Raw genomic sequence first — 12173 nt, 5'->3', positions numbered from 1 at the left:
GGATTTTCCTTCCCATTAGTTCACCAAAGAGCATGCAGTAGAGTTCCCTGTGCTATACAGTAGGTTCTCATTAGTTATCTATTTTATACATAATATCAAGCCAGGTTTCTAGAACTGAAGATAGAGAGCATGGTGCACCTGAGCCAAAGGATGGGGAGAAGAGGCAGGAAGCATGGGTTTTGAACTTCACAGAGGAACTCCAAAAAATATCCTGAGAAACATAAATCAGATTTTTTTCCTTTTGCATCTCTATGGTTGTGACTTTTTCCTACACAGCTCAAGGCACCTGTCTGCTTCTGGTAGAGTTAATGGTGTTTCAGCAGGAATACAATGAAAAAGAGAAAGGCAAAATTCAGCTTCTGACATCGAAAATAGGATTTTAGAGTCAATAGCAAGATGAAAGCCTTGAAAGCCAGTCTTTATAAGGAACAAAACGATATTTTAATTCCTTTTATCTACTCTTTTGATGTATCACAGAGCAGCCTGCAGACTGGATCATAGCGTTCTTCTATAGTGCAGACAAATGGCCTCTTTTGCCTGTGATGGTTAGGCTTGGAGGCTTATTGTCTGAGGTAAAAGGATATGATGTTTAGGAAATAGAAAGCCTGAAGTCTGCCTTTTTCAGCCTGAAGGACTGTGGAAAGAGAACTGTGATAGACGGAGACCTGGGTGGGATCTAAGTTCTCATCGTCCCCTCCCCTGCCCCAGGAACGAACCTCAGGATCCTCATACCCACGCATAATTCACAAGTGCCCCAAAGTGGTCACACGCTCACTTGAGGGGACCCAGAGGTGCTGGAGGGTAAAGTACCAGTAGAAGGTGGAATAGGGAGCAAAGGGGCCGTGTTGTGCAGGTGACAGCTGGGCCACCAACCGCCCCTCAGACCAGGGAGCAACCTAGACTCCTGAGGAGCCCAGTGGGAGTCCTGAGAGGGCCACACAGGTCCCCAGACACCGTCTCCCCCATTGCCACAAGAACCCCTAAGCAACTCCACCTATGCTCACCTAACCCTTCTCCAAGAGGAGCTGGGTTGGGGGAGGAAACTGGAAAGACTGATTGATCCAAGCAGAGACTGAGCTACCTCAAGAGAATATGCAGGTGGTTTGGTTAGACTGAGTTTACCAGGATGCACTGACTTTTGGTTTTCCTCTGCTGCCCTGGGTGGGTGGAAGGCTCACATGGGAGACCCCACAAATGCACCACCGTGCCTTGGCACATCTGAGTGTAGAAGGAGTGATTTTGCAATCCTGCTTCAGGGCTTTTTAAGATGAACAGTCCTATAGAACCTCATATCATCTGCTTCTGTGCCTTTCTCTCCTCAAGAACAGAGAGCTCTTTGATTGAAGGACTGTGCCTTATTGGCCTCTGTAGCCCTACTGTGTAACACAGGGCGGGGCACATAGTAGGTGCTCAACAGACAGTTGCTGAATATTGAATGGGTGAGAGCTTGTGGGGGGTGGGATGCTTCTAACGCAGCCAGGTAGAGTAAAGGCCAGCTGTGAGGGGGAGCTGGGCCGGAGGAGTGACCGCAGGGAGGGCACCAAATACTGACTGCAGATGACAGAGTGGTGTGTGAGCACATATGAGGCACCCCTTTGGGAATTCCCAGAAGTAACTAGGATTCACTTTGGTGGGTGGGGAGTCAGTGATCCAATAGGCAATTGGGTGACAGAGATATAAGGTAACAGTCCAGCCAACTTAGTCTCACACACAACATGTAGCAGTGATTAACCTCTCAGAGCTGACCTTGTTTTACCATTCCAAGTATTCCCTGGGTTCTTCCCTGTGGGTGTGTCTGTTCCAGCTAATTGTTGATGATTCAGGGTGGGGGTTTTGTTTTTGTTTGTTTTGTTTTGTTTTTTTGGTAGGGATATCCTGATTATAAATATTACATTTCTTTAATGTTGAAAGGATGTTTGTACTTGTCAATTGGCATGTCCACCTTTGGGATCAGAAAATGTGGTTACTATGCCCATCTCCTCATTAGCCTGGGAGACTCTCCAGGGCGCGGGCTGTTATTCTTTATTCTTACGGGTCTTCTCCCAGGGCCTAGTTCCGAGTTCTGCATAACGTGGCTGTAAACAATGTGTAGACGCTCTGCTTGATCCAAGGCCTGTGCCCCTTCCACCGCTGTGCACTTCAACAGATGCATTTCCATGGGCGTCGCCCCCTCCTGAGCAGTGCAGCCCAGTCCTCTTAGCCCTTCTGCTGCACGTGGCCCTTCCCCGCACCCATGGCAGCCCTGGCCTGCTGTACTCAGGCTGCTCTGCTGAGCACCCAGACAGTGGCCCTGTAGCTCAGAATGGAGACCCTCCCTCAACACACACATACACACACACACACACACACACCTGCTGGCTTAAACGCAGAAGTGTTCCATCCCTAAAACAGGAGGCAGTTAGTGTTTTTGACTGAGTCACCATCTTATGCAGACCTCTGTGAACCGGGGGAAGAAAAGCTGGCTGGGGAATTATGAAATGATCTCTGTCTCTGAAGGACTGAAGGTCTAGTAGGAGTGGCAGAACAGTCACAGAGCAATAGACTCACCACACTGCGAGAGACATTTGAGATTACCTTGTCCCACTTCTTCATTTCTCAGGTGAGGGATTAAGGGACAGAAACGTTAGCTAATTTTCCTGCTATTTAACGATGGACCTGGGACTCCTAAAGTTGCTTAACAGTACAGGCAAGAAGAGGTAAAACACACACACACACACACACACACACACACCACACACACACACATACACACACACACACACACACACACACACACACACACACACGAATGATGCGTTGATAAGTAGGTGTTAATAACCCTATCATTAGATTTAAGAATCTCCCCACCCACTTGGCCTGTTGTTTTGTCTCCAGGCATCAGGAAGAATGCTCTGGCACTGATACTACTCGGGAGGTTTGGTCCTTACTAATACCATAACATCAGTGGGGATTTTTTATTTAGCATCCTTCCCCTCCTTCCTTTCATTCACTTCCTGTTAATTGAGTCATATCTGTCTCTAACACTAAATTGTAATTAATCTTTGGTAGCAGAATGAAAAAAAAATCTTCTAACAAATGGCACCCAAATTCCTCTTACAGAGGGAATTGTCTTTAGCAAGAAAAATAGCTAGAGGACTTCCCTGGTGGCGCAGTGGTTAAGAATTCGCGTGCCAATGCAGGGGACACAGGTACGAGCCCTGGTCCGGGAAGATCCAACATGCTGAGGAGCAACTAAGCCCATGAGCCACGACTACTGAAGCCCGTGTGCCTAGAGTCCATGCTCCACAACAAGAGAAGCCACCAAAATGAGAAGCCCATGTATCACAACAAAGAGTAGCCCCCACTCCCTGCAACTAGAGAAAGCCTGCTCGCAGCAATGAAGACCTGATGCAGCAATAAATAAATAAATAAATAAATAAATAAATAAATAAATAAATAAATATTTTTTAAAAAGAAAAATATCTAGATATGCCACGTGGAGTGAAAGGTAAGGTCTTAAGCATAAGGAATCAAGGGACAAAAAATGACCCCCCTGTGCAATAGAAATAAACAAGAATTTGGGGATGGGGAAAGAGCAGACAGGAAAGAAGTGAGGAAGGGGGTGGGAGTGAGGGGGCAACATGTGGGAGGGGAGCTGAAGAAAACTGAAGAACAACTTGCATTGTTACACTATAAAACTCTTTCTCCTATGTCTTCTTCAAAACCCTCAGAAAAGTTTACTGTACACGATTGCAGTATGTGTGTGTGTGCTTCTAGCTGATAGAATATGTAAAAGGTGATAGGATAGCCATTTCCTCCATTAGGTTATGTTATATAAGACTCAGACTTAGCAGACCAGAGAGAGAGAGGGATGGTCCTGCTGGTGTTGAAGATGTCAGCTGCCCTGTTGTGAAAAGGCCTCGTAGCAAGGAAATGCTGGTGGCCTCTAGGAGCTGAGAGCCACCCTCAGCTAATAGCTGGCAAGACGATAGGAAACTCAGTCCTACAGTCATAAGGAATTGAATTCTTCTAACCACTACATGAGCTTGGAAGAGGACCTTGAGCTTCAGAAAGGAATGCAGACCCGCCGACACCTTAATTGAAGTCTGTACAGCTAAGCTGTACCTGATCACAGAAACTGTAAAAAAAAAATAAATGTATGTTGTTTTAGGTTGCTAAATTCGTGGCAATTAGTTATGCAGCATAGAAAACTAATACAAGGGTGTGTGTGTGTATGTGTGTGTTTACACACTGAGACAAAGGACTGAGTTTCAGGTCTGGAGCAACACAGTGGGCAGGAGGACAGCACATACAGAACAGGGAAAGGACCTCTAAAAGGACTAATTCAGCTGAAGCAGGAGTTTGGACTCAGAGATGGTCCTGAGAACTTAGGCCTTCAGAAATTTGGAGAAATATTGGTATCTTATTCTGGGTTCCCCCCGAGGAAGACCCCAAGACAAGAAGCTAAATAATTTATTTGAAAGGCGCCCAGCAAAACCAGGTAGGATATTTGGGGAATGAGACATGGAAAGAAAGGAAGCCAAGGAAGGTTGCACGTCTAGCAAATCACGACTGTGGGCAGCTACGGCTTAATCCCTGTGGGAAGTAATGAAGAATAAGCCTCAGAGTTATCCCACCCAAGGGGCAAGGAAGCTGGGATATTTATCCACCAACTGCCATCAGATATGAGCTGAGGGCTGCATCTGTGGGATAACAAGAAATTAATTTCCCAGATCTCTGGGTGACTCTCACAGGGAGGGATCCCGTTCAAATCTTCTCCCCTTCTCTAACTGTGTACACACATCTGTGTGTAAGCTACTCCTACTGTCAGGCACTTTATATCTATTTGTTCATTTAATTCTCCCAGTACCTCCTTTTCAGTAGATATTATCACCCCATTTTATAAACAGGAAAGACTAAAACTTCAAGAAGTTAGCAACTTGCTGAGGTCATATGGTTCCTAAGTGGTAGAACTTGGATTAGAAACCCAGGCTGCTCACCAACAAAGCTGAGGCTTCCGACCACCTCTCTGAGTCATCAGTCGGAAGTCCACCTCCCAGTCTAATCCTTTACCCCCAGCACCTACCCTCTGACTAAGCTCCGGGATGTAAGGTAGACTTCTCTGCCCACTCCTGCTGCCCTCTCTTATTGCTAAAGTTATTTTTGATTCTTTGTTCCATAAACCTATATGTGAATGGTGCCAGAGCTGTCCCTACCTCAGTTCAACTTGCCAGAATGGAGGGAGAGGGAGGACTGGGAGAATTTGTGGAGCTGCAGGGCGTTGCCTGGGAAACGAGGAATTTGTGTGAGGCTTTGTGTTGAGAGGAGGCAGGGCCTTGCTGCTCCAGCAACCACCGAACAAGAGACAGATTAGCCAGCTCTCTTCGGAACAAAACAAGCTTTCTTGTGGGCCTGGACAGTGAGGGATGGCCCTCCCCAAGGACATTTTTGCTTTCCTTTTTCTTTTTAACGTTCTCCAACTCTGGCTTGCTTCTGAGAAACATCAAATAGGAACAGAGATGGGGGTCAAAATGCTCCCCGTGCCCTTCCTGGGGCCTTCATCCTGAATGTTGGTTTCGCTGCCTGCGATTTCTGTGAATGTGAGGAGTCGCCTGGAAGAAAAGCGTTCTGCAGAGATAGGGTATCTCAAAAAGTCCTTTGTGGGGTTTATTGGGAGAAATAATGTGATCCTGGAATGGCATGGAGTCCTGGGTAAGATTTCCACAAGGCAGGGAGGAGGTCCTCCCAGTTCCAAACTGGAAAACTTGAAAACATCAAAGGGTTTTATGCTGAGTCAATATTTGATTTCCGAATAGAATTCCTGCCCCCTCAGAAACCGAGAGGAACTCAGGCTTGTGTCCACAGTCGATGAACGTGCCCTATTCAGCAACTCTTCAGAGGAACAAAGAGGAGACATGAATTGGCATTAAAGCATGGAGGGATCCAGCTTTCGATGACCTATTTAAGATGTACCGAGGACATTCTAGAAAACATCTCTGTATTTCTGTTCATGTAAAGCTTCAGTGCTCAAAGAAAAACAGGTTGAAAAATCATGGGGAAGCCACAAATTACCCCCAGCTCGTGAATGACTTCATTGTTTCTTTTCTCCTAGATCCTCAGATGGTGTCCTCCCACCAAGAGCATCCGGAAAGGGTTCACTCCCACCCTCCCTCTCCAGCTCTCCTCCCAAAGAGGGAGGCACTGACATGGAAATCAGCTGGCCAGCATCTGATAACTGCCAACCCTGTGCAGAGCACTCCATGTTCCAGATTTTAGTAAGAAGAGTGGGCTGTGGGGAAGGATGGCACGTTCAAAAGTAACAGAAAACACAATCCTTACCTAGGTGCTTAACTCTAGCTGGGAAAGCTGCCTCTAAATCTATGATACCGTTGATGGGAATTCCCTGGTGGTCCAGTGGTTAGGACTCGGTGCTTCCACAGCAGGGGACGCAGGCTCTATCCTGGGTCGGGAACTAAGATCCCATGAGCCACCGGGTGCAGCCAAAATAAAAATAGAAATAAATCCATAATCTTGTTGATAATATATTTGCACGGCCCCTTACAAATTGTCTTTTAGAATATTGTCTTATTTCATCTTCTGACAACTCTGTGTGGTAAGAATTTTTTTCCCCCAAGGAGGAACATGAAGCGCAGAGAGGTTAAGTAACCTGCTCAAAGTCACACAGTTTATAAGTCAGCATAGTGCAGACTCAGCCTATGCTTCTTGGTCTGGTGTTCACATACTACACTCCCGAAAGACTGTTGCCTTCAGTCAGGCCCAGAAGTAAAAAGTGGGAGAAAAGAAGGCTCTGAGACAAGGTATGAGAGACGGAACGATAAAGGTAAGCAATAGGACCTTCAAAAAACAAACTTAGCAAGAGAATGACTGGGTCCCCAGTGGTCAGTCTGCGGACACTAAGAAGATGAATTTAGGATACATGGGATTCAACATAGGGAGAGAGAAGGTTTCTTAAAAGAAGGCCCCAACTAAGTTAGTGGGAAGGTGGCCTTGAAGACCAATGATAGAGGCCAAATTTTCACTCCCTATTGTAGTACTTTCAGGGTCCAGCTTTGTCTCATTTACAAATCCTTAACAGAGCTGGCCCTCCAGAAATCTGCATCTGGTTTGCTGCCCATCAAGCTAAGGAATGTGATTCATCAAGGTTTTGGGGTTGTAAGTGATAGAAGTTCAGCTTGAAGTGTTTGAAGCCCAAAAGGAGGAATTTCTTGCACCATGGAACGGAATTGTGGAGGGAGCAGTAATGATTGGGAATGAGATACTTAAAAGCCATGGCAGTTATCTCTCATCTCTCTTGCTTATGTCTTGGTGTCAGCTTCACTCTCACAAACCTTCTTACATTTTTTGAGGGGGGCCATGGTTGCCGGTCCGTCTAGGGTATCAATGCTGCCCAATATAGCTTCTGCATCCATGCTGGCAAACACGGTAGCTGTTAGCCACATGTGGCTGTGGAGAATGCCAAATGTGGCTAGGAGGACTGAGGAACTGAACTATAAATTTTATCTAATTTTAATTAATTTGAATTTAAATAGCTACATGTAGCTAGTGGTTAACATATTGGACACTGTGGCTTGTTATCCAGGGAGGAGAAGAATTCTGATGAAGCTAGTTTAAAAAAAAAAATATTTTTTAAGGACTGTGGTTAGTGCAGAATAGGTCACATATGCAGCTCTGGGTCAGTCAAAATAGCCAGGAGGATGGAATACTATCCCAGGCTGGGCCACGTGCCCAGCTATGTGCAGACAAATCAGTCTTCTAGAGACAGAAGAGATGTCTTCTATGTGGCTTCCTAAAAAGAAATTAGCAACATTTATTGAAAACCTATTATGTATTATGCATTTCACATATATTACCTTCATTTTCACAAAAAAATCCTGTAAGGTCAATTGTTCCACCCATATTGTAGATGAAAAAACAAAGACGCAAATTATGTGACTTAACCCTAGACAGTAAATTGCAGAGTCAGAATACAAATCCAAGTTTGTTTCCAAAGTCTCTGTTCTCTATGCTATAATATGCTGTCCCTAGGGATATGGAAAATGTGACTATTAATAGCAGATAATTATAACAATTGTAGAAGAACACACAAAACGAATGACTTGGTTTTCTCCAAATAGTCATCTTGATTGCCTGCTACTTATTCTATAAAGCATTTCTGAAATTCCTCTTTTGAAATTGCTTTTAGACCCTTCAACATATTTTTTAAAGTATCTTTAATGATTGCAATTTTTATATTTGAGGAGTACATTTTCTTTAAAAAGTTGTAATATGGTGAATAATACAGGTAACAATTTATTGGTAGATAAAATCATTTTGGTCCAAACTAGCTCTGTGTTAAGGCAAAGTCTCTTATCTTAGTGAAGCTTCTTTGGCTTCAAAGAACAGATATCCCAGGGAAGTTACCATCAGAGGAGAGGCACGTCGCATGGATCTAGAATTGGTGTGCTCAAACGCTGAGGCAGCTCCTGGAACCAGTGTTGGTAGGTAGCTCTGAGTCTTCTCCTTATCTGCTCCATTCTCCTACCTTTACCAATTGCTGCCCTCTACTTTACACATCACAGGGCTCTGTTGCAAATAAAATAAAACCTAATGCAAACTGGCATTCACGATAAAGTACTTTATTGGCTCACATATTTAGAAAGTCTAGAGGTGGGGTAACCTTGAGAGTTAGCTTAATCCAGAGGCTCAAAAGTGTCAACAGGGAAGAGCAAGGACTTGAAATTGTGGTTTGATGGAAAAGGATAATGAAAAGGATTATCTATGGATTTTTACTCTGGGACATAGGTGGCCTGAGAGCTGTTAGTGCCTTGGTCCCTGAGGCCTAACAGTGGGTTGTAGGTGGGTTCTCCAGGAAGCAGGCTACAAGACTCAAGCTCAGGATGTTTGTCAGGCAGTGTGCTGGAGAGGAGATTGACACCTGTGGGAGGGAGGAGGAGGAAGCAGGAGGAGGCAGAGGGAGAGGCTGAGCTGTGATGCAGGCTGGACAGCCCCAGCCAAGTCCGTGGGGAGCTCTGAAGCTGAAATGAGGGTTCATCGGAGTTGTTCCAAGTTAGGCAGAAACTGCCAGGCCTTTACATCCCCCGACCCTCCAATCTCAGGGTGTGGCTGGTCCTCAAAGGGAGGGCGAGGCTGGTCTCTGAAGCTGAGGCTGTCCCTGAAGGAGCTGACAGCTGAAGGGACCACAACATTCTCAAAAGCTAGACCAACAAGTCCTTCCTTGAAGGGGGCTCTGTGTCCACCTGAGATGAATATTTGGTAATGAGGTGGACAATGAAATTCTTGTGTTAGTTTTTTATTTTATCACCCACCAACAGAAAGGGGAAAAGACTGCTGCATCCATGATAAAATCAGAGAATTTTTTGCAGAGATCAGAACAGCAGATGCTATTGGGACAACCAGGTTTAATCAGAGCATTCTGCTATCGGTGCCATTTATGAGGAAATGCTGCTGCAAAAACTCAGGTTTGCCCAGGCAAGCAGAAGGACCTTCACCAGTTATTCCAGTTAGAAAGGTGATTCTGAGAGGTGAATAAGGAGGAGGAGGAACAAAGAGGACTTTCAGGAAACAGCCCAGAACATTGGTTGTTTAGCCCTGGGGAATCCTGCTCAAATTTGGGGAAGAGAGTGGAAATGGGTATGATCCAGCTGCCTGAGGCTGAGTTCCCAATGTGCAGATGCCACAAGAGTGGGAATAGGCAGATTTCCCACTTCCAGAGAGGTTCTCCTTAGGATAGGCCCTTAGGACGAACAGGTAGCCAAGTTTTCTAATTTGTTTCAGGTTGGTGGTGGTGGGGGGAGGTGTAAGTCAGCTACAAATAGGATACTGAACACCAAGCAGCGCATTTCTGAGTCCTGTGTGGAGTGGACCGCTGCCAGGGACCCAGTGACTCAGGGCTTTGTGCAGTGAAGCCCAGGGATCCCCTAGCCACACACATCAGAGATTATCTAGCCCAATGAGGAGTGCTGTGGAGCAGGACCTCAAGACACTGGTGCCAGCAACGCCCCACTCTTTTAAGTTTCTGAAGAAGATAGACATTTCTCAGCAAACAGTTCCCTTGCTGAGAAACTAACTCTGACCATACAGAAGATAGTAAACCTTGTGAAAATGTCATAAAGTGGGAGCAGGGCCCAAGACGTGATCTCCCTGGACACACAAGGGTATAGATTTACGTGAAGCCACTGGCACAGCTGCTAAAGTGGGGCACAGACCTGAGGCAGAGGGTTAGAAACAGCAAGGAGCTACCTAATAACACTTCTTCTGAGCGTTGGGGGATGTGTGTGTGTGTGTGTGTGTGTATGGAGGTATACAAATCAATCTCCCTCTGGCCATCTCCACTGGGGCTGTTTTCTGTTCCTCACCCCTCTGCGTGGAGGTGGGATGGGTTTCCTTCTTGTTTCTTGATTACTCAGTGCTATTTACGAATCATTTATTTTTTATTATTTCTAAAAAGGGAGCTTTTTCTCAGCTTCACCCCTCGCTTTGAATCTGATGTTAGACTATGCCGCTGACTACTTTCCAGGCTACACTCATCTGCCAACCTCCAGGTCTTCTCCTGAAATTCCTTGAAGATTGTTGCTCCTGGGTCTCACCAACACTATTCATGTCATGTATCTTGGCGATTTCAACAACCTCAAGAATAACCCATTCAGCTCTCTTGCCCTCATTTCTGTGACCTCTTATTCTCTAGTAATCTTGTTCTCTTACCTCAGCACTACCTCCCCTGGTCGTACCATAGACTTTGACAGTACTAATATCTGCAGTTTCACACATCCCACTCTTGGACCACCACCTCCTATTTTTTCAGTACATTCCTTCTAGTATCCTGCTCTAACAAATCTGAGACCCCCACTGGAACCTACAATCTCTTGATCTTACCAACTTTACAAGGTCTCTTACCTATTTGTCATTCTTTACCATATTACCTATCTTAAATTCCACGGTCAATCACTTAATCACTCCCTTGCACTAATCTTTAACTTTCTCACCCCTTTCTTGCTTAAGAGTAATAGTCTCATAAAACCTCAACCCTGGTTAAAATTAAAATTTCTACCTATGGTTATGTCTGTAACCATGCAACTGAATAAAAAACACTCAACCATGCTGCTGACTATTCTCACTTTAAATTCATAATCATGAACCTCACCTGGGTTCTTAAGGCTGTCTGGCAATCGTACCTGTTTCTAGTTCATACTCTACTCTTCTGGACAACTATTTTATACCTTCTTCAAACCTCCAACATCTCCTCTATTTTATTAATTGATGAACTTGTTTTCTATTTGTATTTTTTTTATAAATCTATAGTTTTATTAAGACAAAAACTGACAGTGTTGGTATGAAGTTTACAATTAAAAGTTTTCACAGAAACCTAACACATGCCTAAAAAGATTTTACAACGGAGTTCTAGATGCAGGTCTAGACGATGTCAAGAACTGATGGATCTCATGATTCAAGACAGCGTTTTGGGTTTTAGTTAATTCTTAGGATTAAAAAAATTTGTTTTAAAGTGAACCACTGCCCCAGTATGAGAATTTAATCTTCTTCTGAGACCAGGGCTTTTGAAATCATTCAAACTCTTGAAGTGATTCAGTGAACCTGTGCTGTCAGTGACTGAACCCTGCCACCAATGGTTTCAAAGTTCAGAAAACAGAGGCTCCAAGAGTTTCCACCCTAAGAGCACCGGCCCTTATCTTTCCCTATTCTCCCACCTCCTGTACCACCTTCTGCCCTTCCCCAAATACTTCAGCCAGTGGCTTGGATGGAGAAGCTGATATTTATAACTTCATAGTTGGAAAAGAAAGGGTCTTCTTGTCAATGTCAAGAATTAGCACCTCTAAGACAGAATCATCTACCTGTGTATACACTCCAATAAGATTTCCTCCTCAACCAGTTTCCATCCCCCAAATGGCAGCTTTGGTAACTTCTTAACTGGTTTAGTCCTTTGTTGGGAACAGCATTAAGCTCAGGCAGGGAACACCTTGGCTTCTAAGTTTCAGGCATTCACAGCTTTTAAACAGTCTCTCACAGTCCTCATTTAGGTTACCAATGACGTATTTTGAAAGGATAAAATATTCTGGACACAGAACCACATCATCCTTAGTTGTTCTTTCCTTTGTTTCACCGTTTCCCCAGTCAGGCCCCAAATTTTAACAAAAATGTTCCTAACCCATCTCCCTTCT

This window comes from Hippopotamus amphibius, chromosome 9 (assembly GCF_030028045.1).
Source record: "Hippopotamus amphibius kiboko isolate mHipAmp2 chromosome 9, mHipAmp2.hap2, whole genome shotgun sequence".
Taxonomy (NCBI): Eukaryota; Metazoa; Chordata; class Mammalia; order Artiodactyla; family Hippopotamidae; genus Hippopotamus; species Hippopotamus amphibius.
The sequence above is the reverse complement of the archived record's forward strand: the minus strand, read 5'-3'. Positions refer to the sequence as shown.